This window comes from Heteronotia binoei, chromosome 2 (assembly GCF_032191835.1).
Source record: "Heteronotia binoei isolate CCM8104 ecotype False Entrance Well chromosome 2, APGP_CSIRO_Hbin_v1, whole genome shotgun sequence".
Classification (NCBI taxonomy): Eukaryota; Metazoa; Chordata; class Lepidosauria; order Squamata; family Gekkonidae; genus Heteronotia; species Heteronotia binoei.
In genome coordinates, this window is record NC_083224.1 from 61,820,596 (window position 1) to 61,846,058 (window position 25,463).

General features: G+C 41.8%; 2 long non-coding RNA genes across 2 annotated transcripts; one reads left to right on the top strand and one right to left on the bottom strand.

Moving 5' to 3' along the window:
- Positions 1–134: 134 nt before the first annotated feature.
- On the top strand, positions 135–11,674 carry LOC132566289 (uncharacterized). The gene is made up of 2 exons (XR_009555051.1): positions 135–324; positions 10,741–11,674. It is a non-coding gene; the product is annotated as an uncharacterized LOC132566289 (long non-coding RNA).
- A 99-nt stretch (positions 11,675–11,773) lies between these two features.
- LOC132566290 (uncharacterized) lies at positions 11,774–17,758 on the bottom strand. Its single transcript, XR_009555052.1, has 3 exons — positions 17,588–17,758; positions 13,897–14,040; positions 11,774–11,978 (listed from the first exon to the last, which is right to left on the bottom strand). It is a non-coding gene; the product is annotated as an uncharacterized LOC132566290 (long non-coding RNA).
- Positions 17,759–25,463: the final 7,705 nt, after the last annotated feature.

Below are 25,463 nucleotides of genomic sequence, written 5' to 3' on the forward strand. Positions count from 1 at the left end.
ATCTGATCCAATGGAATCATATATTTGGCAGAAACTCCATGAACTGGAAGACTAGTGACATTTGAGTTTGAACATGAACTAGAAGACTAGTAAAGTTTGAGTGTGAACATTGAACTTTTCTGGTATGCATAGTAAGATCTCTAAATTATTCCATTGCAGTTGCCGGACCTCGTATGAAGAATTCAGAGTTCATCCTAACTGTTGTGTTTGCCCTCATTCTCACACTGACAGTTCTAGGGCTTCTTGTTTACATTCTCAATAAATACAGGATACAAAGAGCTCAGTATTCCCACCACCAACTCGATGACACCTCTTTTGATACAGGTATTTTTTAAATCAAACATTTTGAAAACTATATTTTACTACTCTTATGTGGTTTTTAGTGCTGTGTTCCCAATAAGAACCAAGTTTACCTGGAAATTTCCCCCAATGATGTATGCATTATTAATATCTAATTAAGCATGTTGAAAATTGCAGCTTGATTGCAGTTTATTTTCATCCTGCATTTTTAAAAAGAGGTGTTCTTTATCTTGCTCACATGGAAGCATCTGGCAGCTCAGGTACTGATAAACGTTTTGTCAATAAACCTGGAAAGGAGCTGTGATTGTGTGGTTTGTTTGATGTGGTGAACTTTAAAGGCAACAAATTATGTGGTTGTAAAGACCAATAAATGTATTGTAGCATGACCTTTTGTGGACTATAGCTTACTTCACCAGGTACAACTGCTGCATCTTGCAGATTCCAGTCATATTCTTTTTAAAAGGTACATTGCAGAACTGCAGATGTCAGGATGAAGACCTTACAGATCCCCCCCCCCCCTCACAAAATAAACTGGATGGAGATGTAACAACACTAATTCAGCATTTATTACCAAGCCCATATGCTCAGGATGAAGTCCACATGTATTGGAAATCCAGGGCCATGAAACCCAGACATGATGGCTTCCCTGGGTCTGGCCCACCCACAGATGCTGCCATTTAAAATCCTAATTAGATGATTTTAAAATGCTGAGGGCAGCACAGCTGGATGACATACTTCTCCCTCCCCTGCTTTTGCAAGTGCTGAAACAGCTGTGGAGGGTGCAGCCATTTGGGCACTGGAAAGGGCATCCTAGGGAGGGGACAAGAGTCATACTGTGGATCAGAACAGGACAGTCAGGACCTCACAGCATTTTTATATTGCTTCATTAGGCTTTAAAATGGCAGTGGTGTCTATGGGTCTGGGAAAATCAGAAGTGATTTCACATCACTGTAAGAATCTTTGGAAACTGGTAAAAATACAGAGTTTCTGGTGAGTCCTAGAGCTACAGGGAAACCTGGAAGTGACAAATATCTGCTCCTACCACTTGGAGCAGTAGTGGGCAATGAGGATTGCTAGCAGGAAACCTAACGACTCTACCAGGGACACCATCGCATTATCTGAACCTCCCTAACATTTGATCATGGCAACTGAAATTGTATGAAGCAAGAGTTCCAGTCTGATCAATTCCATCAGCTACATTCAGAGAACACAATAAACCTGTTTGTTCATGATGGCCATAAATCCAACCTAGGGATGCCAGCCTCCAGGTATGATCTGGGGATCCCCTGGAATTACAGCTCATCTCCAGACTACAGAGATCAGTTCCCTCAGAGAAAATGGATGCTTTGGAGGGTAGACTTTGTAGCATTGTACCTCCAACTGATGTCCCTGTCCTTCCCAGACTTCATTACTGAATTTCCAGGAGTTTCCCAATGTCACGGGCTGGGTGCGGTCGGGAGCAAAGTCCAAGTCCAGTCCGGGGTTGAGCCAGGGAGTTCTAACCGAAGCCGAGTCAGGTAGCCAAGTTGGGGGACGGAAAGCAAAGTCAGCCAGAGCTGAGAGTCAGGAAGCTGGAAAGTTCGATCAGGAGCGCAACAGCCAGGGTGAATGTAAGTCAACAAAAAGGCGACTTGTTGCTTCCACGAGGAGCCCAGCCCCAAGCAGGGGGGTTAAATGGGCCTTTAGCAGTTTTTTATCCAGTTGTCTCTCAGAGACTGCATTGAAATCTCCTATTAGACAATATTCTACATACTCCAAATTTGATAACAATTTGCATGGTTAACAAACAAAGTAATGGAAGCTGTAAAAGGTAAGAAGGACTCCTTTAAGCGGTGGAAAACCAGTCCAAGTGAGATTAGTAAAAGGGAACACAGGCAGTGGCAAATCAAATGCAAGACTGTGATCAGGCAGGCAAAAAGGGACTATGAGGAGCATATTGCAAAAAACATAAAGACCAACAATAAAAATTTCTTCAAATATATTAGAAGTAGGAAACCAGCCAGGGAAGCAGTGGGGCCCTTGGATGACCATGGGGTAAAAGGATTACTGAAGGAGGATGGGGAAATGGCTGAGAAGCTGAATGCATTTTTTGCCTCTGTCCTCACCGTGGAAGATGAGAAGAGTTTGCCCGCCCCAGAACCACTAATATTGGAAGGGGTGTTGAAAGACCTGAGTCAGATTGAGGTGACAAAAGAGGAGGTCCTACAACTAATAGACAAATTAAAAACTAATAAGTCACTGGGTCCAGATGGCATACATTCGAGAGTTCTGAAAGAACTCAAAGATGAACTTGTGGGTCTTCTAACAAAAATCTGTAATCTTTCATTGAAATCTGCCTCTCTTCCTGAGGACTGGAAGGTAGCAAATGTCACCCCCATCTTTAAAAAGGGTTCCAGAAGAGATCCGGGAAATTACAGGCCAGTCAGTCTGACTTCAATACCGGGAAAGTTGGTAGAAACCATTATCAAGGACAGAATGAGTAGGCACATTGATGAACACAGGTTATTGAGGAAGACTCAGCATGGGTTCTTTAGGGGAAGATCTTGCCTCACTAACCTGTTACATTTCTTTGAGGGGGTGAACAAACATGTGGACAAAGGAGACCCGATAGATGTGGTTTACCTTGACTTCCAGAAAGCTTTTGATAAAGTTCCTCATCAAAGGCTCCTTAGAAAGCTTGAGAGTCATGGAGTAAAAGGACAGATCCTCTTGTGGATCAAAAACTGGCTAAGTAATAGGAAGCAGAGAGTGAGTATAAATGGGCAGTCTTCGCAGTGGAGGACGGTAAGCAGTGGAGTGCCGCAGGGCTCGGTACTGGGTCCCATGCTCTTTAACTTGTTCATAAATGATTTAGAGTTGGGAGTGAGCAGTGAAGTGGCCAAATTTGCGGATGACACTAAATTGTTCAGGGTGGTGAAAACCAGAGAAGATTGTGAGGAACTCCAAAGGGATCTGTTGAGGCTGGGTGAGTGGGCGTCAACGTGGCAGATGCGGTTCAATGTGGCCAAGTGCAAAGTAATGCGCATTGGGGCCAAGAATCCCAGCTACAAATACAAGTTGATGGGGTGTGAACTGGCAGAGACTGACCATGAGAGAGATCTTGGGGTCGTGGTAGATAATTCACTGAAAATGTCAAGACAGTGTGCGTTTGCAATAAAAATGGCCAACGCCATGCTGGGAATTATTAGAAAGGGAATTGTAAACAAATCAGCCAGTATCATAATGCCCCTGTATAAATCGATGGTGCGGTCTCATTTGGAGTACTGTGTGCAGTTCTGGTCGCCGCACCTCAAAAAGAATATTATAGCATTGGAGAAAGTTCAGAAAAGGGCAACTAGAATGATTAAAGGGCTGGAACACCTTCCCTATGAAGAAAGGTTGAAACGCTTAGGGCTCTTTAGCTTGGAGAAACATCGACTGAGGGGTGACATGATAGAGGTTTACAAGATAATGCATGGGATGGAGAAAGTAGAGAAAGAAGTACTTTTCTCCCTTTCTCACAATACAAGAACTCGTGGGCATTCGATGAAATTGCTGAGCAGACAGGTTAAAACGGATAAAAGGAAGTACTTCTTAACATGTGGAATTCACTGCCACAGGAGGTGGTGGCAGCCACAAGCATGGCCACCTTGAAGAGGGGGTTAGATAAAAATATGGAGCAGAGGTCCATCAGTGGCTATTAGCCACAGTGTGTGTGTGTGTATATGTATATATTTGGCCGCTGTGTGACACAGAATGTTGGACTGGATGGGCCATTGGCCTGATCTAACATGGCTTCTCTTATGTTATGTTCTTATGATAATTTAAGACGCAAATACTGAAAAAATTTCTCTTATTGATCATTTGAGGCATAGATATTTGCAAGTAATTTTTTTTTATCCACTGTAATTTCCACTAATAGAATTCTTCCATCTTCAGAAACATACTGCAATTGTGGGTTAAATTTGTCTTTAATACATATTGCCACTCCCCTTTTCTTTTTATTCATGTCTGTTGCTGTAGATATATTACCAAGTTTTTTATTTCTCAAAAGATGTTGATCTTTAGTTAAAATATGAGTTTCTTGTAAGCAAATTATGTCCATTTCCATTTTTATCAAATATGTAAAAGTCTTCCTCCTTTTGATAGGAGAGTTAAGTCCATTCACATTAATTGAAACTATTGAGGCCATTATGGGTTTTGCTTATCATTATCTTATCTTTTTTGGATTTCTGTCTTGTGTGGTATCTCCGTGGTTCATTTGGATTCTCTTCACCAGAACTTTCTTCCTCCTCCTCATCATCATTCTTTTCCTTGCCTTCTTTTTCCTTCACTCTATCCAGATTCTGAGCTTTGAAAATGGAATTTATCCTATATGTGTTCTCTTGGTAGGTAAAAAGAAGGCCTTCTGGCATTAGCCACATATAGGGTATTTCTCTTCCTCTCAAAGAGTCTGTTAACGCTTGATATTCTCTCCTCTTTTGTCTCACTGGCCAAGGTACCTCTCTTAGAATTTTCACCATGTTTTCGGCTATCATCATGGGTCTGTCTCTCATTTGCTTCAAAATGTCATCTTTAGTCCTCTTTCTTGTGAGCTTCAAATGAACTTCACTAGGTAATTTGTTTCGTCTTGTATAACTTGATGGCACCCATCTGACTTGATCAAACTCTTCTTCCATTCTCTGAGGAGTCACCTGTAAAATTTCAGCCAAGGCTTCACTTAAAATTTTCTGTAAATCTTCAGTTTTCACTTCTGGTATATTTTGAAACCTCAACATATAGGCAGCTCTGTCTACTTCCAACTGCAGAAGTCTAGAATCATGTATATTCTATTTTTTTCCAAATGTTCCACCTTTTGGATATTCTGTCACCTGACCATCTAATACTTTTAAGGCTTTGTTAGTCTCAGCTGTCTGTTGTTCTCCAAAAACTCTTGTTTAATCTCTGCCATCTGTTCACCAATATTGTCTACTTTACTAGTCAGCTGTGCTATAGCAGTCATTAATATGTTTTGCATTTCTTTCATGTCTCCCTATGGTCGTAAATTTCCCTGGCCCAGGTGGAGCATTAGGTGAAGGAATTGGTGGCTTTCCTTTCTGTTTTCTTTTTCTTTTTACTGTTTCTTTGAAACCAATCCCAGCTTTATTTTCCATTCTTATTAGAATAAGCACACTCACAGCCACAAGTTCAATAATGCCTCTTAAGAGTTTGTTTTGAAACTCTATGTTCCTGTTTATAACAGATAAGCTAATCTCCACCAAGCAATGCCTTTATTATGAAATAGTTTTAAAAAGAAAAAAAGCCTTCTAGCTTCTATCAACAATTTGTGGTAGCCAAAACAATGGTAAGAATAATAGTAAACAAAACTTTCTAGTCAGCCACACTTAATAGTCAATAGGCAAAACAATTCAGTTCACAGCAACTTACAAGTCCTCTAGCAATGCTGATTCAGTTGAAATCCAAGTCACTACAACGTCTTTCAATAACTTCAAATTTCAGGAACTTCAAGGTATACAGTTGTAATCCAGGGCTGAATGCCCTATTTGTAATCCAAGAGTAAAATCAAGAATTAAAAATTAAGCCAACAATCCAAAAAAAGAAAGAAAAGGAAACCAGGCATTCCCAAAAAGAAAAGCAAAATATAATAGAAAGTAGGTAAAAGTTCCCATACTTGGTAATGCAAAAAAAAAGGAAGGGTAAATAAAAAAAAAGAATCCAAAGCCAAAAAAGGAAGGGTAAATTAAAAAAAAAATCCAAAACCAAAAATATTTAAATCATGTCAAAAATATTCCAGCGACAGATAAAGGGAAGGAAAATAAAAAATAAAAACAAGGTTAAAGGGTTACATCCATATCATATAACAATTAGGGAACTTGGAGATGCAATGGCATCTCAAAAGAATGGCAAAACTCCGGGTCCAGATGGATTACCTGCAGAATTCTACAAAGCTAATGAAGAGTCTTTACTATTACCATTTAAGCATCTTATTGAAAAGATTCAAGAGGAAGGCCAAATACCAGTTTCATGGCAAGAAGCTACAATATCTTTGATTCCAAAAGAAGATGATTTGAAAGATATTAAAAACTATCGTCCAATCTCCCTTTTAAATGTTGATTATAAAATTTTCACTGCAATATTGGCACAACGTTTGAAGAAAGTTTTACAGTCTATAATACATTATGACCAATCAGGGTTCCTTCCTAGAAGATATTTGAAAGATAATGTCAGAACAGTTTATAATATTTTGGAATATTATGAAACTCATCCAGAAACAACTGGCTCTAATTTGTTTAGATGCTGAGAAGGCCTTTGATAATGTTTGTTGGCAATTTATGCTACAGCAACTGAAAGGCATGGAATGTGGTGAAAACGTCTTGAGAGCAGCAGAAGCAATATATTCTTTTCAAAGTGCAAGGGTGACAGTGAACGGCGAACTAACGGATGCAATTAATATTCAAAAAGGTATAAGGCAAGGCTGTCCATTGTCACCTCTACTTTTTATCTTATCTCTAGAGGTACTGAATAACCAAATAAGAGAAGATAAAAGTATAAAGGGAGCTGTGATAAAAGATGAACAATATAAACTCAGAGCCTTTGCAGATGACCTAGTCTTTATACTAGAGCAACCAATAGATTCAATAGACTGCCTCATAAACAAGATTAAACAATTTGGCTACTGGGCAGGATTGAAGATTAATTACTACAAAACAAATTTTTTGACAAAGAATATGATGATGGAACAAATTCAATCTTTCCAGCAAAAATCAGGGGTTTTGTATGAGAAAAGAATCAAATATCTAGGTGTTTTTATTTCAAATGTGTAGCAATTTAAAAACAGACAATTATGATAAACTACTTAAAGAAATTTTAAAAGATTTGGAAAAATGGCATGACTTGAATCTATCCTTAATGGGAAGAATAGCCTTAATAAAGATGAATATCCTTCCAAGGCTACTATTCCTGTTTCAAACTATTCCAGTATTTTTAAATAGTGGATTTTTTCAAGAACTAAGCAAGATGGTCTCTAAATATGTTTGGCAAGGCAAAAAACCTAGAATCAAACTAAAGACATTGTAAGACTTTAAATTAAGAGCAGGTATGGGCCTTCCAGACTGGCAATTGTATTACAAAGCTTCTGTGCTTTTGTGGGTAAGAGACTGGATACTACTGAATGATAAGAGACAATTGTTGTTAGAGGGACATGATCTCACTATGGGGTGGCATGCGTATCCATGGTATGAAAGACTTGAAGGCCATTCCTATTTTAAGAATCATTGGTTTCGAAAATCCTTGTACCACACGTGGTCATGGCTAAAGACCAGAATTTATAAAAAATTTCAAGATGGGTCTCCCAGTAGAAGCATTTACTCATCCAAATCTTCTAAAACCAAAACAGAATTATAGGTACGATAACCTGTTGGGGAAAGATAATCAATTGAAAACCAGAGAAGAGTTGGAAAATATGGACATCAAAATGAACTGGTGGTTGAGAATGCAAGTTGAATCTAGGTATGCCAAAGACAAGATGACAGGTTTCAATACAGAACAATACTCATTTGACAAAATATTTTTGGGTCCACAGGAAAAGCTAATTTTCAAATTATATGCATATCTACTTCAGATGAAGACACAAGACGAAGTTGTAAAAGATTGTATGGTTCAACGGGCAAAAATTTTTGGTCATATTACATTAGAAGAATGGGAGAGACTGTGGAAGCTCATTGTTAAATTAACTAGGTCAGCAATTTTTAAAGAAAATTTGTACAAGATGTTTTATAGATGGTACTTGACTCCACAGAAATTGTGTAAGATTTATACTAATATGTCTAACAAATGTTGGAAATGCACTAAACAGGTTGGTTCTTTTTACCATATGTGGTGGACATGTGAGATGGTGAAGGGTTATTGGAAAATGGTACACGAAATACTACAGGAGATTATGAAGACATATCCAATTCAAACCAGAAATATTTTTATTGAATATATTTCCTGAGGACTATTCCAAAGAAATGAGACATTTGATGGCACATTTCAACACAGCAGCCAGGATTCTCTAGGCGCAGAGATGGAAATCTCAGGAAATTCCCACAAAAATGGACTTGGTGGGAAAAATTCTGGAAACAGCAAAGCTGGACTTTCTATCCCAACTGTTGGCTGGGAGATCTAAGGAAGAAGCAAGAAAATACTGGATGAAATTTTATGCCTGGTTAGACATTCAAGACTCTTAAGCTTCTCTGGTGTGAACTTATTTCTCCCTTTTCCCCTATTTTTTATATTACAAAATTGCTTTTACTGAAATTGTCAAGACTAATAGATAACTTAACCGAAAGATTTATAGTATAAAATTTTAAACTGTTGATGATGTTTATTGTACAGATAATAATATGGGACAATTTATGTAAAGAAAGTATTGTAGATGTAAGCTTGTATTCTTTGAAAGTATCTTTATGCAGAATAAGGTTAAAATGTATTGTGCTCTCTATTCCCCCCATCCCCTACCCTTACTCTTTCTGAAACCAATAAAACTCTTTAAAATTGGTAAATGGGCCTTTAGCGAGGTTCCCATTAGTGCATGGTGAAGCGTCTGTTAAAACTCAGGACTCAGTGACCGCCTTCCTCTCAGGTGTGCATCCCTCCAATGGGTCTCTAAGTCTTGGCAGAGTCACTCCCTCAGTTGAGCTACCCGCAGGGGCAAGTCTGGTGGGCTTCCTGCTTGCAGCTGTGCCTCTTCCACTGCTGCTGGGGCAGGTGTGGGGAATGCTGACTCAGGCAGCGGCAAGCTGTCAGCTTCAGGAGCACAAGAGGGCCTGGCTACAGGCTCTGCTGTCAACTTGGGTGGGGGCCCCGCATGGTCATTGCCATCGCCCATGACACTCAACCTGGATCTGGCAGCCCTACCCCCCATCCCCTGCCAGTGGCTAGGGGGGACCTGGCAACTCTAAGCAGCCTTTTAGCATGATTCCCCACCATGTTCTCCTCAATTACATGCAGAACAGAATTGAAAGGTTCTTCTTCATTTTAGAAGTCTTGTATCAAACTCCAATTTGTTAAGATGTCCAAATGTAGGTACTTGGAAAGCATGTTTATTCCCTCCTTTTAAACTAGGATTCTAAATCAACCATGATTTAGAATTTCAATTTGTTAGGAAGAAACCAATTACAATTTGACCAAGATGTTTTCCACATGGGGACAGGCATGTATAGTTTCTCTGTTGCTGTTGCAGCTGCCAATGAAATTCCCAGCTTTCATTAAAAAAAAAAATCCAGCGAGTCTCTATCCTGTTTCATTGCAGACAGTTGCTCTAAAAAGCAGGGGATTGCATGTGTTGTTCTAACATTATATTGATAGTTGCCATTTTAAAAGGGGAGGCTGTTAGCAGGTGGAAAAAATGACCACTTTAAAGAAAATGGTTTCCAAATTAAGAACATAAGAGAAGCCATGTTAGATCAGGCCAATGGCCCATCCAGTCCAACATTCTGTGTCACACAGCGGCCAAATACACACACACACACTGTGGCTAATAGCCACTGATGGACCTCTGCTCCATATTTTTATCTAACCTCCTCTTGAAGGTGGCTATGCTTGTGCTATTGTGGCTATGCTTGTGCTATTAGCTGCAATGGAAAGATTTGAAAATTTTGGGCCACATGACAGCCATCCAGGCTTTGTTCCAATTTTTCCCAAAACTTCAGAGTAAAGCAGGTCTGGGAAAGCTTGGAGAAAAACTGAGGAAATCCTAAGAAGTGCACAAATGTACCTCAATTATGTGGAAAAGCAAGGGAGGGGAACCCCCACTTGATAACAGCTCTGAACCTAGGGCAAATAACCTGCTTGGAAATGGCCAAAGTATCTGAATTTAAATGGCATGGCAAAAATTAATTTGACAAAATTAATTTGATTCAAGGCTTCTGAATCCAGGAAGATTTCTGTTAAGCTCTTGCACAAGTGAAGGAAATAAGAGGGAACGAAGCATGTAAGCACAAGAAGCTCAGCTGGTGCTGAACACAATCAATCAGAGATCTGATGTGACATCTGAAAACTCACTGGTTTATTGCTGAGCACAATTCAGTTACCCAGCTGCCCTTCATAATGTTTCTTACTTACATTCAGGTTATTCAAGTGTGAATCTGGGGGGAACTGTAAAGTGAGCCACATTAATGCTGGCTTAGGCCTAGTGTACAAATTCCTCCACAACCACATGCTAACTAACATAAGGAGGATCCCTAACATAAGGAGGGAACTGAAAAGAACCCATGTAGACATGAAAGACTGTATGTGGTACTTTGAATAATAGGCAAAATATTTCTCTACATAATAACACCATTTATTATACTTGTGGCAGGGCTTTCTTCCATCTTGGACAGTGGGAGATTCCTACAGATACAGTGAAAAGATACAGTCCTAAGCCTGAATGTATATAGTCTTTCATCAATAGTATTTAATTTTTCCTTTTTTTTACAGTGGACAGATATGCTACCCCAGATGATACACTTGTAATATCAGGAGGTCTATATGATGCACCAAGAATTTATAACTCCAGCATGACAACATATGAAGATGAAGAACTTCAAACAAATCATTTACCATTTAGTGCTCAACCTGGACAATTCAGACTGGAATTTTTTGGTGAAAAAGGAAAGGACATTTCCTTGACTTCTGAAACACTTCAGGTGCTACCAGGAAACTTATAATGGTTGTAGAGAGATTTTTTAAAAAGGAACTTAAGTTAATATTGCAACTATTTTATTTATTGAAAGAAAGACCAATCAAGCTTGATTCAAATGAGAAAATGAAATTAAATACACAGAATCATTAAAACAAAACAGCTATTCAAACATAGCTCTCAAGTGATTAAAAATTCTCTGCTACTTGATGGTACACAATATTCGCTTTGAAGTTGTGTTACTGGCAATTAGTCAAATCTCCTGTTCCAGTCCATTCTTGAATGAAAATTCACTAACCTAGAAAACACCTAGTTGTCTTTGATGTTCAACTATACGTGCAGCTCAGTATATTGGAGAAAACTGGCATATGGCTCAGCTGAGCTCTCTTCTCTCCTTTCCCCTCCCTCTGAGCAGAACTAAATGCACCCAACAGTCCTTCCCCACTGGATACAGCAGGGAAGAAAAAGGGCTTTATCAAGTGCTGTCCTAATCTGCTCCCACAGACCACAACTGCACCAGCATGAGGGGGGATCGTGCTGTATTATTCAGGGGGAAACAACATCTTGAATTAAACTTTTTGAATTATTTTGAATTAAAGCTTTTCAACACAATAAGAACATGCAACTTAAAAATAAATACTGTAACAAAATGTAACAAAAGCAGAACTGCATTCAAGTATGATAATAAATTCAGCAGTTACACAAGCAATAAATTTTGTATCTATGCAAAAAGTTTTCCAGCTTCTTTCATTTTTTTCCTCCTGTCCATCTTAGAGACTGCAGTCCATCCAGCATCTCGTATCTTTTTCATAGATAAAAATTTCACAGAAGATCCAGTTTTCTGACAGGATAGAGTGTGGACCTTTAAAAAATATTAAAATATCAATTTATTTTTGTAAGAAGCACGTTGTAACATTTATTCTGTTTTAAAGTCATACTAAAAAGATACCTTTTTTGGTGTCATGGCACATAGGCGAGAAGCTTGTGGATAATCTTTGTACAGTTTTTTAACCCTTTCTTGATCTGATGTGATACTCTTGGGGGGGAAAGTTTTAAGTAAATAGTAGCATTTATAGAGTGCTTCCATAATTTTTAATTATATGACACCACAGATAATTATTTATTATTTAATTACTTCTAGCAAGCATAGTGATGATTCCAGAAATTCTTTTCCACCAGTATAAGTAATTTCTATAGAAGGAGTGATGTTCATGGTTTCCCCCTCCAACTGCACTCCAGACCTCCCATATCCCACACAGATTGATCCTGATGAGCTTCTGTCCTCCAAAAGCAAAATTTTCGGGACCTCAGTAGACTGCAACAGGAGGCAGGATTGGCAAAAACTGTGCATTGGCAAAGTGCCACATTTGGATCCAGCCCATTGAAAATAACACTTGATCAGTGCTCAAATGTTATAAAGTAGTTGACGTGGGTTTTCTATATTTTCTTTTTTGCTTGACATTTGTTCTTAGTATTTATGATTGTTGAGCATTAGTTTTACTGATTTTGTAAGCTGCTTTGAGTTTAATATAGACTATATATTTTACAACCAAATAATAACACTAAACATTATTATTAATTATGTAGCATATTGTTACAAATGCTGACTGATCAATATTTGTTAATCCCTACTCTGCCATGGAAGGTCGCTGGGTGACCTTGGGCCAGCCACATACTCACAGCGTTACCTATCGCATAAGGATGCTGTGAGGATAATATGGAGAAGGGAAGAAAGGGGGTAAGGGGGGCATATATCAAGCAAATAAATATGTTAAGTTGATTACTTTCTAATGAACAGAAATATTTTGCTAATGTTTCATCAATGGGAACTAATGATATGAGAAGTCTCTTGATAGCTGGAAATCTATGGTCTGAGGTTTGGAATGTACGGTAATATCCATCAGTGCTGGGAGCTGACAGATACTGGGAGAGATAAATCAGTTGAACTTCAAAGCAGTTTTGACTTGGGAGACAAAAAGTCAACAAAGGAGAAGTCTTAACTGGAATTATCAGCCTTTGGTCCCAAGGAAGAAGGGCAAATTATAAATAGTTTAATAAATATAAATAAGAACATAAGAGCCAGTAGTTCATCCAGTCCAGCCTCCTGTCCCACACAGTGGCTGCCGTTTCTCTGGAGGTCCAGCAATAGGGCATAGAGGTTAAATAACTACAGAGAAGCCAGGAAGAGGGAAGGATGCTGAACACATTGCTCTCTGGGCGTCTGATGCAATGTTAACAACTATGCTTTTAGGTACCTGCTTGTATCCTATAATCTCTGGTTGTATATTTGTAAATTTTTTTAAAAAATAAAAATTATAAAGGTGTAAATTTTCCATCCAAAGGAAACTAAACTTTGTGATGTTACAATATTATGTAACTTGATTAACAATATTACATTACATACAATTAAATAACAAAAAAACCCTACAGACAGAAATGACTTCAGAAGGGATGGTGGCTCAGTGGCAAAGCATCTGCTTGGTAAGCAGAAGGTCCCAGGTTCAATCCCCGGCATCTCCAACTAAAAAGGGTCCAGGTAAATAGGCATGAAAAACCTCAGCTTGAGACCCTGGAGAGCTGCTGCCAGTCTGAGTAGACAATACTGACTTTGATGGATTGAGGGTATAAGGCAGCTTCATATGTTCATATGTTCCTTAAATCACAGACAAAAAGCAATCCTGCTCTGCCATCTAGAATTATCTCTGTGCCATCTAGAGTTATCTCTGTGATTCTTTAAATCTTAAATTTTGTGTCCAGAGAGAATAAAGATGTCCCCAACACAGGACGTGAGTACTACAGACACAAACATCTATTTCTTCTATCTATGCATGTTTACTTCTCAAATTTTTTGTCATAAGGTTTCTTGTTCAGCCCTATATAATTCCATCTATAAATAATAAATAAAAGTTCATAAATTATAAAGAGTCACATAATTCTTATTTTCACATTACTACCAAGAGATCATTGCTCTCAGAGGTGTCTGATCGACTATCCAGTTCTAGGAAAACTTTTCTCCTTTTCTGTGTTCCTTCTTCTGAAAGTAGATTGGAGCTTTCTTGTAACAGTTTTGATTTAGGAGGTGTTTTCACAGTATATGTCTATGTGAAACAAACACAGTAATTTTTTAAAAAAACTTATAATTTTACATGATAGTTTATGTAGAACCTCTGGCTCAAACTTCTTTGTGTATGGCATTACACTGTGTACAAGATGCATATATTGCACAGAAGCTGCTGTATGCAAAACTTCTGTATGCAAGCACACCTGCAGCAATTCAAAGAACCTCTGGCCCAAATTTGTCTCTGGCAGGTGTTCATATCTTCAAATCAGGTTTTTGAAGATACTTAATATAGCAAGATAGGAGGCTTCTTCTGAGAATTTCATGAATGGTCAGATATAATGGTAAAAATAAACTACTGAGAGACATTGTGATATAGTAGCTAGAATGTCAAACCAGGATCTTAGAGACCTTGGTTCAAATCCCTACTCTACCATTGAGGCTCCCTGCGTAATCGTTGGACAGTCACAATTTTCCACCTAACCTACCTCACAGGATTTTTGTGAGAATAAAATGGAAAAGAGGAGAATGGGTTTCCACTTGGGTTTCCACTGGTACACATGAAGTAAATAAAATAAAAACAACACACAGCACAGCACAACACTGGATTATCTACTGTTGCTCTTTAAAGTAGTTAAGAAAAAATAAACAGGAAGGTAATAGATCAAGTTCAGTATATATTTTATAAAATGTCAAGGAAAAAAGCTTAACTGATAAGAGGCCAGGATCATGAGAGTATTTGACCTGTGATTTGTGCATGTACAGTCTCAAATGTGAAATTGTACATATCACAAACAATTCTTGCTACATTCAATAATTAATTCTGGGTGAGTAATTACACTGTTATAATTTGAAACTACCACTGTAAAATAAAGAAAAGTATTTTTTTGGTCACGTTAAGAACATAAGAGAAGCCATGTTGGATCAGGCCAATGGCCCATCCAGTCCAACACTCTGTGTCACACAGTGGCCAAAAATAAACAAACAAACAAACAAAAAACCCAAGTGCCATCAGGAGGTTCACAAGTGGGGCTAGAATACAGAGCACCAAAGCACCAGGAATACAGAGCATCACTGCCCCAGACACAGAGTTCCAACAATACGCGGTGGCTAAAAGCCACTGATGGACCTCTGCTCCATATGTTTATCCAATCCCCTCTTGAAGCTGTCTATGCTTGTAGCCGCCACCACCTCCTGTGGCAGTGAATTCCACATGTTAATCACCCTTTGGGTGAAGAAGTACTTCCTTTTATCTGTTCTAACCCGACTGCTCAGCAATTTCATTGAATGCCCACGAGTTCTTGTATTGTGAGAAAGGAAGAAAAGTACTTCTTTCTCTACTTTCTCCATCTCATGCATAATCTTGTAAACCTCTATCATGTCACCCTGCAGTCGATGTTTCTCCAAGCTAAAGAGTAAGTAAGTAAAGTAAGTAAGTAAAATTTTATTTGTATCCCGCCCTCCCCCACCAAAGCAGGCTCAGGGCGGCTAACAACAAGAGAAATAACAATACATTAATAAAACATTACATTAATAGGCGTTAAATTAACCTTAAAACCACTTAATACATTAATTAAACAATTACTAATCTGATAACATTAAGTTAAATCTAACAGTTGATATTGGCGGCGGATGTTTCTTTGTTATGCACGTGTAGTTCAGCTGTTCATGAACGCCAGTTTAAAGAGGGCGGTCTTGCAGGCCCTGCGGAACTGATCAAGGTTCCGCAGGGCCCGCACCTCCTCTGGGAGCTGGTTCCAAAGATATGGGGCCGCGGAAGAAAAGGCCCGTGTGCGGGTATTCTGGAGTTTAATTTCTTTTGGCCCAGGGGTAGTCAATCTGTTTTTTCCTATCGACCTCAGTGCTCTCTGGGGCTCGTACGGGGAAAGACGGTCCCTCAGGTAGGTCGGTCCTCGGCCATATAGGGCTTTAAAGGTAATAACCAGCACTTTGTACTGGATCCGGTATACAATCAGTAGCCAGTGCAGTTCGCGTAGTCCCGGCCGTATATGTTCCCATCTTGGGAGACCAAGCAACAGCCTGGCCGCCGCATTCTGCACTAGCTGTAGCTTCCGGGTCCGGCACAAAGGCAGCCCCATGTAGAGGGCGTTACAGTAGTCCAATCTTGAGGTGACCGTCGCATGGATCACCGTTGCTAGGTCCCGGCGCTCTAGGAAAGGGGCCAGCTGCCTCACCCGCCTCAGATGGAAAAATGCTGACTTGGCAGTGGCTGTTATCTGGGCCTCCATTGATAGTGAAGGCTCCAGTAGAATACCCAAACTCTTTACCCGCTGCGCCGCCTTTAGCGGCGCACCGTCAAAGGTCGGGAGAGATATTTCCCTCCCCAGGGCACCACAACCCACACAGAGAACCTCTGTCTTCACTGGGTTCAACTTCAGCCCACTCAGTCTAAGCCACGTTGCAACAGCCTATAAAGCCCGGTCCAGGTTCTCCGGGGCAGAGGCGGGCCGGCCGTCCATTAGCAGATAGAGCTGGGTGTCATCTGCATATTGATGACAACCCAACCCAAACCTCCGGGCGATCTGGGCAAGGGGGCGCATATAGATGTTAAATAACATTGGGGAGAGAACTGCTCCCTGAGGCACCCCACAATCTAGTGTGCGCCTCTGGGATCGTTCACCCCCAATCGCCACCCTTTGTCCCCGACCCATGAGGAAGGAGGAGGGCCATTGTAGGGCCAACCCCCTAACCCCTATGTCGGCGAGGCGGTGGATCAGCAACTGATGGTTGACTGTATCAAATGCATCTGACAGATCTAGTAACATCAGTACCGCTACACCGCCTTGATCCAGTTGCCGCTGGAGGTCATCCGCTAAGGCGACCAGGACCGTCTCCGTCCCGTGGCCTGGCCGGAAACCAGACTGGCACGGGTCTAGGATAGAAGCGTCATCTAGAAATCTCTGTAGCTGCAACGCCACTGCCCTCTCAATAATTTTACCCAAGAATGGTAAATTAGACACCGGTCGATAATTTGCCAATTCGGCCGGGTCTGCTGTAGATTTTTTCAGGAGGGGGCGGACCAAGGCCTCTTTTAAAGGTGTTGGAAAACGCCCCTCTAAGAGGGATCTATTTATGATGTCCCGTAAAGGACATCTAAGCTCCCTCTGGCAAGATTTAATCAGCCAAGAGGGGCAAGGGTCCAGATCGCATGTTGTTGGGCGAGCAGCAGAGAGCCCCAAGCGTTTTAACCTTTCTTCATAGGAAAAGTGTTCCAAACCTTTAATCATTCTAGTTGCCCTTTTCTGGACTTTTCCCAATGCTATAATGTCCTTTTTGAGGTGCGGTGACCAGAATTGTACACAGTATTCCAAATGAGACCGCACCATCGATTTATACAGAGGCATTATGATACTGGCTTTACAGGGGCATTATGTTATGTTATAATTTGGAAAAGAACAATAGAATCTTGATGCCAAAGCTCATTAACTAAAAAATTTCTAAATAATAGATAATATTTTAATATTTTTTTCAAATAACATTAAAATGTATACCAAGATGAGAGCCTCAAACATGTTCTGAAATGTTATGTAAGTCAAGAGATAGAAAAATCATATTAAGCAACAAACCTTTGCAGGTGTCCAACAAGACTTCTCTGCGCATTCCAACTTGTTCACATTAACAGGAGTAAAATTTTGGGATGTGTTCTGTTTGGAATTAACTGATAAAGAATCTAAGCTACAAGTTTTAGGTGTTTCCAAGAAAGATGTTTGTATTTTCTACAATTAATTACATAAAGTATACAAACACTGAATAAGAATGACAAGAGCCATAGCAGTTATCTTAACAAATGTTACTAGAAAATGGCCAAATGCTTATAATTAACTTTAAACATACAATTAAATTCAAATTATACCACTGAGAACTGTGAGTCTGAGGCCCACTGGTACTTATTTCCCTTCCCTGTTTTTCCAGGGTTTCTAGCTCCTGTGCTCTTTCCAGACCCTCAGGCAAGTTCTTTTGCATTTTGCTTCCTAATGAGGGCCATTGTACACAACTGAGAATTTCTTCCTATAGGACCAGTGACTAGTCCTTCTCTTACTGCTCACAGCCACAAAAGGAAATCAGGAGGGAAAGCTGTAACCAATCCTGAGGAGAGGGGCAGGAGTAGGCTTGTCAAACCCCATGTCCAGGTGGAAGATTCCCCAGTTTTGCAGGCTCCACCCTGCTCCCAGCCAGCTGGCCAACAGGGAGAAGCCTCATCCCAACAGCCTTTAGGTTTAGAAGATGCTTGCAAACACTTTGGGTGTTTTCGCACTTACGTTTTACTGGCGCGACGACCCTCCTCACGCTGGCGGATCTGCAGTGATTTCGCACTAGAAGCGCCGGCGCAGCCCAAAGAGCCGGCTACTTCCGTCGCTAAGCCAGTGCAAATGTTTTCCAGCTTCTTGGCGGTTTCCGTTTGCGCTGGCTTAGCGACGGAAGTAGCCGGCGCAATGGGCTGCGCCGGCGCTTCTAGTGCGAAATCACTGCAGATCCGCCGGCGTGAGGAGGGTCGTCGCGCCAGTAAAAGGTAAGTGCGAAAACACCCTTTGTGTTTTGGAATGTGTGTTTGCCTTTAAATCTCAGCAGGATGTAAAAGCTGCAGGGGGGATGAGCAAGCAAAGCCACATGGCTCTTCCCAGAGAGTGTGTGAGAGAGAAAGAGAGCACAGTCCCTCTGCTTGTTTTGCATTCCTTTCAGAAGTCATTTGTAGGGTTGCCAGGGTCCAGGTGCAGCCTGGAGATATCCTGCTTTTACAATTGATCTCCAGCTGGCAGAGATCATCTACCCTGGTGAAAATGGCTGCTTTGAAGGGTGGACTTTATGTCATTGTATCATGCTGAGACCCCTCCACTCCCCAAACTCCATGTTTTTCCAGACCTACCCCCAAACTCTGCAGATATTTTCCAACACAGACCTGGCAACCATATTTGTATAGTAAAATGGAAAATAAAGAGTTAACTAGAACCTGATTATGGGATGTGGGGGGAAAGTCCACCCCTATACCTCTTTCTATCTTACTTTCATTTTCTTGTGTTAGTTTGAAGAAGTTGGTTGAGTAATGTACTTTACTTTGCCCCAGTGAGTCTGACCTGGCAACCCTAGGCAGGAGTTGCACATCGAGGCAGCACTGCCTTGTGCAAAGCTGCCCAGGGAATTAGAAGGGGAGGGGGGTAACCTGGGCCCACCCCAAGTTACAGGAAACTCAGAAAGCCAGGTAGTGACACCAACTTCCTGATCTACTTCAAGAGTTAATTGGGGCAGGTGGAAGAGAGGGTGAGAAAGAGGGAGGGGCAGATTTGTCTGGTGCCCAGAAAGTTGGGCTGCCATTGCATCCCTTCCCCATCCAAGTGCTTTGCTATTTCATGATAACAGCATTACAATAATCTATATAAATGTTTGAGAAACAGAAATAGTTACCTTGTGCTGTTTCTCTCTTTTAGAAACATCATTCCTTTTTACTTCTTTTACCAGGTTTTCCTTTGGAAAAAAATAGCACAAGTATAAAAGATCTTTCTTTGCTTAATACAAGAATGTGCTTGAATGTAAAGACTTATGGTGATATACAAGTTTAAGATCAGAAAGCATTTGAAAAATCATACATTTATCTACATTATTCTGGGCCAACGATACCCATATTTACCCCTGAGGGCAGGGGGTGAGATGATCTGTGAAAGAAAATCCTCAAAATGGGAAAGGATAAAAAAAGCCCTTGTTCCTCTAAACAGGTGTTCTACTTCATTCTGCACCATTTCTAACTTGTGAGTTATCTTCAAGGGAAGCCCTGTGTAACAATTGTTACAGTAGTTCAGCCTCCAGACTACAGCAGCATGGATCAGCACGGCCAGGGTAGCTGAGTCAAGAATGAAGCAAAATTTTCTCTCAAGATGTAAATGAAATGACACTCTTGGCAACTGTTTCAATCTGATTTTCCAAAGCAAAGCTGAATTCAAGAGCACTACTTCATGTGATTGGCCACAGATATTCTTATTCCATCCAGAATTAAAACCCTCAAGTATTTCAGTCTTCCTGCCTAGTATTACTTTAGTTTTGCTTGGATTCAGTTTTATCTTGCTCTCCCTTATCAATCTGACCACAGCATCCAAGTAGTTGATCCAGATGCGTAGCCTGTGGGGCCTGTGCCCCTCCCCAACTTCCAGGGTGGGTTCTCTGGGGTGCAGCCTAGGCTTGCCAATCCCCAGGTCCCAGTAGGGGTTCTCCCACTTTACCAGGCTCCTTTCCACCCCCAGTCAGCTGACCGATGGGGGGAAGCCCTGCCCACACAACCATCATGTGCCTTTCCCCCTCCGGAGGCTTCAGTATCTACTTGAGAAAGCTTTCCTCTTTGGATGGTGTGTCTGCATCTTTAATGCTGAAGAGGAGCAGGGGGCGGGGGCGGCAAGGAGGACGCAGAACAACATGGCTGTGAAAGGAGCCCAGACCCTCCGTTCATTGCACAATCCTTGCAGAGGTCGTTTGCATAGTGTGAAGGTAAACTTGAACCTTTGGTTGCCCTGTGTTACTGTGAAAAACTTGAAAGTTCAGCAACTCGTGAGTAGAGGTGCCAATCCCTAGGTGGGGGCAGGGGAGCCCCGGTTTGGAGGTCCTCCGGAGCTTCAGGGTCATCAGAAACTGGGGGGGAGGGGAGGGAAATGTCTGCTGGACCATAGGGTATAATGGAGAATTAATCCCAGGGTATCTGGGGCTTTGGAGGGGCGGTTTTTTGAGGTAGAGGTACCAAATGTTCAGCGTAGCATCTGATGACTATCCTCAAAATGCTCTCCAAGTTTCAAAAAGATTGGGCCAGGGGGTCCAATTCTATGAGCCCCAAAAGAAGGTGCCCCTATCCTTCATTATTTCTAATGTAGGGAAGGCATTAAAAAGGCATGCGGTCTCCTTAAATGTGGTAGCCAGAACTTCCTTTGGAGTTCAATTGTGCTTGTTACAACTTTGCTTATGGCCCCACCCCCAATGTCTCCTGGCTCCACCCCCAAAGTCCCCAGATATTTCTTGAATTGGACTTGGCAACCCTAGTGCAGCCTGTAGGGCTGCCAAGTTCGCGGACCAGGTGGATTTTCTTCCATCCTGGAGGTTTCCAACCTGCTGGCCCACACTGGGTTGGTGGGGGAATCCTTGCCCGACGTCGCTAGTGCAATGATGTCACTCAGGAGTGAAGTCATCATGCTGGCGACGTATTGCGTTGGCCACTCTAGAAGCTTCCAGGAAAACTCTATGGTTTCCCCAGACACTCTAGCAATTTGGGAGGAAAATTCTATGGTACAAGGTGCAGCCCCTTCTTGACTCCGCAGTTGTAGGGTTGGCTGCCTCAACTTGGCCACTTTCAGAATGTCCAGGTTTTGCCCCTACCCCAGAAAGCTTCTGTCACACAGCAGGGGACCAGAAAAGGCCTTCTACTGCTGCCAGCACTCTGGAAGTATGGGAGGGCCTAGAGTACACAGCCATCCCAGTATCTTCCTTTTTAGCAAAACCTTTGAACTGTGACTGAAGAGACATGAGGACCCAGGCAGTGTAACAATAAAAACAGGGGTTGCACTTATCTGTAACCTTTGTTCATCAAGTGGCCTTCTGTGCAGGCACACATGGGACTGCGCTTGTGCAGGCCTGCCACTGGGAGGAGCTAGCGTGCTCAAAAGAATTTTCTAGCAACCCAAGAGTGTTGGCTGCCTCCTCACATCAGCGTGAGCTTCCCGCCCTAGGTCACGTGATGTGGGAGGAGCCAACACCCTTCTCTCAATTCTCCAATTGCTGCCTAGCCAGTCTAAGACAGCCCTGGTGGGGATGGAGGAAGGGATGTGTGCCTGCACAGAAGGCCACTCGATGAACAAAGGTTACAGTTAAGTGCTACCCCTGTTTTTCATCTTTGCGGCCTCTGTGCAGTCCCACATGGGATTGTAGCGAGTTCACCTACCTTGGAGGTGGGCGTGGGATGTCTTAGTGGAACATGGCTTGCAGCACCGCTTTTCTCACTGCTGCATCTTGTTGAGCATCAGCGTCCATGATCTTAATCTACACCATCCATGAACGTTGATGGTGTAGATTAAGTTGCTGCTCGGCAGATGTCGAGGAGTGGAAGGCCAGCCTGAAATGCTGCGGATGAAGCCTGCGCCCTTGTGGAGTGTGCAGACACCTCCAGTGGACACTGAGTGTTTGCCAAGGAGTATGTCAGTCGTATGGCATTGCAGATCCATCGGGATAGTGTTTGTGCTGACACTCCCTTCCCCTTATTGGGTCCATGGAAGCATACAAACAGGGCTGTGTCCCTCCTGAATTGCTTGGTCCTATCTAAATAGAACAGAATTGCTCTCCTGAGGTCAAAAGTATGTAGTGACCTTTCTGCTGGAGAGGTTGGTGCAGGAAAAAATACAGGCGGTATGATGTCCTGATTCAGATGGAACCTGGATACTATCTTGGGAAGGAACCCCAGCCTGGGTCGAAGAACCACTCGATCTCTGTGCAACTTAAGGAAAGGTGGTTCAATAGATAATGCTGTTAATTCCCCTACTCTTCTGGCAGATGTAATTGCTACCAGGAAGGCGACTTTGTAGGATAAAAAGGACAACTCTAATGGTTCAAATGGTTTATGCACAAGTTGTGCCAACACCAGGGATAAACTCCACTGAGGTAAAGGTAAACTTACTGGAGGATATAAATTATTAAGACCTTTCAGAAATTACTTGGCCTGTGTTTGCGCAAACACTGAGTAACCTTGAATGGGGTTGTGAAACACCGAAATTGCTGCTAGATAAACTTTCACAGAAGAATTTGCTAAACCCTCATTCTTCTGTGACATTAAGAATTTTAATATTTCACCTATATTACAATTCTGTGAATCAACTTGATGGAATGCTGCCCAATCGCAAAAACGTCCCCATTTCGCCCTATAGGATTGCCTGGTTGATGGTTTGTGTGCCGCATCTATAATCTGCGGAACTATTATTGACTGTGGTGAATTGGGCGAATGTAACAAGCTGTGAGACGGAGAGTTCTGATGCTCAAGTGTGGGCGTGTTGGGGGAAGGAACAAATCTGACCTTTCTGGGAAGGTGTGATGAATGCCGCGGCTGAGGTAAAACCGCGTAAAACAGGCCTCCAGTCCACCTCTGCTGGAATGCATCCCCAGGGAGTTGGGTCCCATCCCTTCCCTGGAGCAGAATTGGTAACACTTCGTGTTCTGGTGCGTTGCAAAAAGGTCTATTTCAGGATAGCCCCACTGTTCGAAAACTACCCGAAGACAGCGATCTGATAGAGACCACTCGTGTACTGGTTGAAAATTCCTGCTCAAGGCATCAGCCTGAATATTCAACTTCCCCGCTATGAATATTGCTATAATGTGAACGTCGTTGGCAATCGCCCAATTCCAAAGTGATGTCGCTTCTCTGCAAAGACAGAGAGAGCCTGTGCCTCCTTGTCGGTTTATGTAGTACTTGATCGTCATGCTGTCTGTGCTGAGTAGCACCGTGTGGCCTCATAGGAGTTCTGTAAACGAAGAAAAAACTCTTCTTTCTGCCCGGAGTTATAACAGGTTAATGTGCATGTTAGATTCTACCTGGGATCAATGGCCTTGTGCAGACTCTCCATTGCAATGAGCTCCCCAGCCTAGCAAGGAAGCATCAATGAATACCTATACTTGGTGTGGTCCATCTCTAAAATGCACCCCTGCTCTAAGGTGAACTAAGTCAGTCCACCAACACAGACTCGAAATTACGCTCTGTGGTACTGTAAGGTACTTATATATTGAATGTTTGTGAGCATGAAAAACCATGGGGAACCAATTCTGCAATGGCCTCATGTGTAGTCTGGCATGTGGAGTGACAGCTGTTGTGGAAGCCATGTGTCCTAATAATTTTTGAAAATATTGGGCCTGTCTGTATTGGCATGCACGCAAGGCCTTCACTAAACTGTCAATCTTTAATGCTCTGTTGAGTGGTAAATAAGTTTTGCCCTGCTGGGAGTCTTAACTGAGCTCCAATGGACTCAATGGTCTGCGTAGGACAGAGATAAGATTTCTTCACGTTAACCAAGAGTCCCAAGGAATGCAGAATTGCCAGTGTGAGATGTATATTATTCCACAAGGTCTTTGGGTCTCTTGCAACCAATAACCAGTCATCTAAATATGCATACAAGATACAACCCTGTAGTCATAGGTGCGAGACTATTATGGACATGCATTTTGAGAACAACCTCGGGGTGGATGCTAGCCCAAATGGTAATACAGTGTATTGGAAAATACAAACTGCGTGGATGAATCTAAGAAATTTCTGACAGCTGCGATGGACTGCTATGTGGAAATAAGCATCCTTAAGGTCTATACTGGCAAACCAGCAATTTACTTCCAGCAGTACCAATAATTCCAGAAGGGATAGCATACGGTATCTTAGAGTTGTGAGATGCTTGTTGAGCTCTCGGAGGTCTAAATAGGTCGTGTCCCACCATCCTTTTTGTCAATAATAAAGTATGGTGAGTAGAAACCTGGAGATGCCTCCGGTTCTAGTATCTCTTTAATGGCTCCCTTTTTCAATAGTTCTAGTGTCTCTGAAGATATGACTTCTGAGGGTTGCCTAGGGATAGCATGTAATCGACACCGGGGCACCATGTCAAACTCAAAGTAGTAACCTTGCTTTATTATGGACAAAATCCATTTATCAGAAGTAATGCTAGCCCATGAATGCACAAACTGAGACAATTGGTTTCCAAATATAGCAACAGTTGTAGTTAGTCAAAAGAGGTCTGACCCTTGATTATTATTGTCTCGGTTAGGCTTATTGCCTGACCCTTGTAGCCTATTCAAATTACGGCATCCATTGTTGGACTGGTAATTGGGTCTATTATTCCCTTGGCCGTGGTACTTTGACTCTGAATAATGAAATGGCTTTGCTTAAGGGTAATTCAACCTTTGATATGGGCGGGACCAATACCTAGGTTTGCTCTGTGATGATGTCGCAGATGTTATGCCAAAAGATTTGGCTTAGAGCTTATATTTGTGGATTCACTCCAAGACGTCATCTGTTTGATCGCTGAAAAGCCCGTGGCCTTCAAATGGCAGATCCTCAAGCTTAGCTCTGGTGTCAGATGGTAAAGCAGAGCTGCGGAGCCAGGAATGTTGTCGGAGTACCAATGCTGATCCCATGTCCCTACTGTGACAATCAGCGTCATGGTGATCAGCACTTACTTGTCGCTTACCAAGGCATATGCCTTCTTCTATCAATGCCTGTAGTAATGGTTGTTTATCTACAGGTAAGTCTGGCACCAATGGTATAATCTTTTGCCACAGGATCCTATTCTATAGCCCCATGACTGCTTCGAAATTAGTGACCTTAATGCCCATTGCCCCAGAGGAATACATCTTCCTCCCAAAGGGAATCTAATTTCCTGCCCTCCTTATTGGTTGGGGCATTGCTGGAACCATATTGACCCTTGGCCAGAATGATCTCTGAAATAAATG